Here is a 5,192-nt window from a genome sequence, read left to right on the forward strand (position 1 = left end):
GTCAAAGTCAAAATCCAACCAACCCAATAGTTCAAGCAGTTTCATGTGACCAAGCTCACGTGACCAAACGTATGCATATCAAGATGTAGATGGCAACAAATATCAGCAGGTTTATGACCTTGTACAAACCCATACGGGATCTAAGCCTGAAGTCAAAGATTATCTCAAGATGGTGCAAAGCCTCAAGCTGCTAGGACATGTGACAGATAGGTCAAAATCAATGGAAGCTAAAGCTCATAAGGCTACACAAAGGTCACCACGAAAATCTTCTCCGAAGAGACAAATTTGTCGGTGGTTATGCAAACACGCATGGAAGAAGAGCAAAAAGCAATGCAAGAGAAAGCTTCAGGAGGTGGAGAAGATAAACGCCGAGTTGAACGACCTCCTTGTGAACATGGGAGAAGAAGCTGAAGCAGAGAAACAGACACTCCAAAAGTAGATAGATGAGCTAAGAGGCTAGCAGGCAAAAGAGCAGGAAGGCACAAGGCTAGCAGCCATGGAAGGCATAGACCTAGAGAATGTGGCAGATCCTGTGGACACACCCATGCAAGAGGAAATCCTAGTAGGACCCTCTCAAGAGCCACAAGATTTGACACAAGAAGAGGAAGAGAAGCTGCGCAAGGCCATAGAGGCAGAAATCAAAGAAACGGCCAAGGAAGCCTTGGAATGGGAGCAGAGGTTTTTTAAATCCATGACGATTCAGAAGATAGACGCCAGCAACCTCCGGCGTGAATGGCTACAGCCCTCTCTCCCATATCCTTTGCTAAAGTACGAAGCCGCCACCATCAACAAGAGAATCAAAGAAGAGCCAACAGTGCCACTCTACACAGCAGATATCTCCCAGCCTGAAGGGGCAAAGTTGATAGTCGACTCCCAGCCTAGGTGGAGAAAGGCATGGCTGACGAAGTATCCACAGTACCTAATCCATTTGGTAGAGGCACCCAAAATCATCAGAGATAACCTAAGCTTCTGCCCTCTACCAAGGATGCGGACGTGGAAGGCTCAGGAGATACTACAAAGAAGCCAACCCACTTGGCTGAACTATCCGAAGCTGCCAGGCTTGAAGGCAGGCGAGAGAATAAGTGTTCAATACATGGTGAAAATCGTAATGGGCGCCATCAAATTGTTCACTGGCTCGCCTAACCTATCTTGCATAATGATGAGGAAGATCTGCAAAACCCTTTTGGCAGTCTTCGAGACGTTCAAACCGGGCCAGGTGACAGACAGTACCTTCTTCTTTCAAGATACTTACAGATGTGCATACGATCTGTCTGGTCAGCCTTCCAAGGAGGTGATACATGCATTGTATCAAAGGATCATGTTTCTGCCATCCTATCACCTCTAGGTCTTTGAAGAAGCTTTCTACACCGGCTTCTTCACCATCAACACTGATATATTTGGCCCAACAATACTGGATTTACATGCAAGATACGAGTCGCTGCTCAAGATGCGTGAAACCATAAGATGAAGAAGCAGCTCAACAGCCATGTCAGGGACGACATGAGCAAGGAGGGGGGGAGTGTTAGAAGCTGGACACACCCTACAAAAAATGACGGCTCGGCAGATCATCATTTTTTGTAATTATTCATTTATTGAGAAAACTCGACATTTCACCTTGTAAATATTGGGACTTACAGAAGTTTCCAGATTGTATTCCAATTTTGACATTTAGATTGAGTAGATGGTTAATTTGGAACTTTAGGGTTTGAGAATTGTAAGGTATGTATACCACTTTTTAACCTTAATGAAGGGGAGACCTTTGTCATTTTTAAAAAGTTTTGAAGTCTGTGAGTGAGCGTACTCTGTACAAGAGAGAGCGTGAGCTTCATCTTGATGCTACGTGTGTATCGGTGGTTGGAATCGAGTGCGGAGAAGTGCAGCGTGTTCCCCCGACGAGAGCTACGCGCCGATACCTACATTGCGCACGTACGGTCCGGTTTTGCGAGCTCCATCTACGAGCTTCATCTGGTGATTCGGTGAGCATACGTTGTCCGATTTTGCATTGCAGCATATCCACGCGTTCACATTGAGTAGAGCTACACATTAGGCACTTTAGATTTTGGAAATGAAGACCTGCAAATTTCGGCCAGACATCCTACGTGATTTTGCACCGGGTGTTTTGGGTTGGGGTTTTGGTTCATAGACCTTAGGGAGAGCGACCTATTGGTGTTAGTAGGGTCTCCTTCGAGTTCTGTGGTGTTTCGAGATTGTTTGTTGGGATTCGGCTCGAGAAAGTGTTGTAGGAAGTTTCCTCTTATGCACTCCTAAAGGCTGTGACTTAGACATTGGGTAGAGACCTCTGTAGGAATTAGTTAGGAGTCGGTCGAGTGTAGGTTGACACCCTATGCTTGCTTCCACGCGCCTGCAAGTCGAGCTTCGTCCTTAGCTGACAAATCTTGTTAGGTGAGTTCTCGTTGTGCTGACGTCTGTCGCAGCGTATCCGTCCAACAAAAATCAGTACCAAGCCAAAAATAAAAACTTGGTTGTAAGATTGGAGTCCAAAGGACTACATAAAATCTTGAACCACGTGATAGATATTTTTGAAAGCAAAATTGTTGTTAATGCTTGCCTCCTAAAAATCATGGTGTTGGTATAGTACCAACAATTGAGGGAGGAAAATGGAGAACTTTACCCTCAATTGCTTTTTTTTCCAAGTCACACCTCCTTAGGCTCAACCAATTTGATTCCATATAAAGAGATTGAGAAGAAGAAAGTTTGACCTCTTGCACACACACAATCACGATAGCACACGGTGGGGATGGAGGCTTAAAGCTACTTCTTCTTCTTCACTATTCTAAATGATAAGATGTTCTACAAGACATAAGAAGAGAACTAAAACACAATGAGATAACTACTCAAAACCACCCTATATAATGTGCATTCATGGGGTAATTAAGAACCACATATTTAAATGTTCGAATGAACAAAATGGCTCCTTATTTTAAGAATATTTTCTCGAATGGAATTTAGAAATCTCTTTTGCTAATATATAATTTGCCTATAATTTTTGCACAAAAAAACCCTCCTATTGCACTCACATGCTACATTAACATGATCATATAGTGCACACCCCACGGGAAAATCACTCGCGATAGGTAGACCATGTTGATGAAGTCAAGTTGTAGTCCACTAGCAGTGATCCTTATCTCTACTACCTGGTGCTAGTAGGAAATTTGGGCAAGAAATCATGCAGACATGCCCTATGTTGAGCTTGATATGTCAACACAAAAAGCCACCCCATGCAAGAGTGTAACTTAAAAATTAAAAGCTTGTTAGGTTTTTTGACGGGCTAACTACAAAGAGTTCATGGTGATTAAAAGAAGTACTTAATTGACACAAGAGAATGGAAACCCAAATGAACAAAAATTGCATTGATAATGAACTAGAGAAATACAATGTAGATCCGTAGTATAGGAGTGGAAGGAGAATTTGGGGCTAGTACAAAGTGGTAGTACAATCCCAAAATATGATCCTACAAAGGTGAGTGTTGGAAATAGGGTTGCACGGAAACGCACACAGCTTGGAGAAGATGAAGGAAGCTCAAGGAACACAACAGAGAGAGTATTACTTAGTGTGCAATGGAAAGATTAGATAGCCCAAGAGTGATGGGCGTATATACTATGCACGGGGGGAAAACCTCCTAGTGAGGGAAAAAATGCCCCGGTAGTCCTAAGTGTGTTCACACACATCACTACCACATGTATATGGTAACAAATCTCCCCTGGGAGTGATGTGGTGAATGAGAGCTGGCACATAGACTATAGGGAAGTGCCATGTCCTGAGGACATGAGAAATCCACAAAGGAGAATAAGCCCAAAGCTTTGTGGAAAGCTTTGAACTTCTCACAAGACAATGCCTTTATGAAAAGATTTTCAAGGTTGTCATGTGTTGGCACATAAGCCAAGACAATCTCTCCTGATAAAAGCCTCTCCCTGACATAGTGGTAATGCAGCTCAATTTGCTTTGTGCGAGCATGAAAAACTGGGTTCCTAGCAATTGCCAATGCGCTCTAACTATCGGTGTGGATAGTGTTGGCAGTGTCCTGACCAACACCCAAATCAGCCATACACACTCAACCAAGCTGTGAAGACTGCCATGTACTCAACCTCACAATTGGAAGTGCCCACAGTAGGTTTCTTCATGTTCAACCATGATATGCATGAAGTACTGAGCATGAAACAAAAACCACTCGTAGACACTCATGTGTCAAAACAACTAGCCAAGTTTGAGTTTGAAAAAGCCTATAAATTTGGCAGCAATGATCCCCCCTTGGGATAAAACAAGCCAGGATGTAAAGTGCCACTCAAGTAGCAAAAAATCCTCTTGACAACCTGCCAATGCTTAGACCTTGGGCTATGCATAAATCTGTTGACCTGTGAGACTGCAAACTGAATATCCACGGCCTTGGTGTTGCATACATAAATAAGGTAGCCAATAGCAGTTTGGTAAAGAGTGACATCGTGTAAGGTTTCCAGTTTCTGAAACCTTAAAGGTTGTATAAAGCTAAATCAAAACTGATATGATTATTGAACAAGCAATGTATAATTGTCCGACCATGGAAAATATTGGTATTTTTGGAATCTTAAGCACAGCAAACCCCGGGCTAGAAATTTTCAGAATTGAATTCCGATAAAAACTGGCATAGTTATGACCCCTGGAAGTTTACACTGTGAATTGAATAAAATAGGTAAAATTAAAGGGTTAAAGCAATCATTTAAGCATAGACCTTATTAAAGGTCTCCCAGATATTTACAAGATATTTATCAAATAAGAAAAAATAGGTCAAATTATAGCAAAATTGGCATTTTAAAAGCTGGCAGGTAATGGGAGGGTCATCACTGACCTGCCAGGGACTCATTTAGCAGCAGGGGTCATTTTTTGACCTATAGGGGACTGCTTGAACTGCAAGCAACTGCCTTTTTCAGCCGGTGAGAGCTTATGAGTGCCAAAAAACTATAAATAGGACCCCTAGCTTCACATTTTACGCAGACTCGGAGCCTTGACACTCTCTCTCTCATCTAGAGAGAATGCTACGTAGAAATCATTAGAGATTAATCTCTAATTGATTAACCTAAACAATAATTAGTCTAATCTTTCTTAATTAGCAAGGTTAGATTAAGCTATTGTGTTAATAAATCAAAGATTACGCTTATCTAAACTCATACAACCTCTCTTAATTAAGTACTCTCTAT

This window comes from Adiantum capillus-veneris, chromosome 19, assembly GCF_014529385.1.
Source record: "Adiantum capillus-veneris isolate H3 chromosome 19, ASM1452938v2, whole genome shotgun sequence".
In the NCBI taxonomy this organism is placed as follows: Eukaryota; Viridiplantae; Streptophyta; class Polypodiopsida; order Polypodiales; family Pteridaceae; genus Adiantum; species Adiantum capillus-veneris.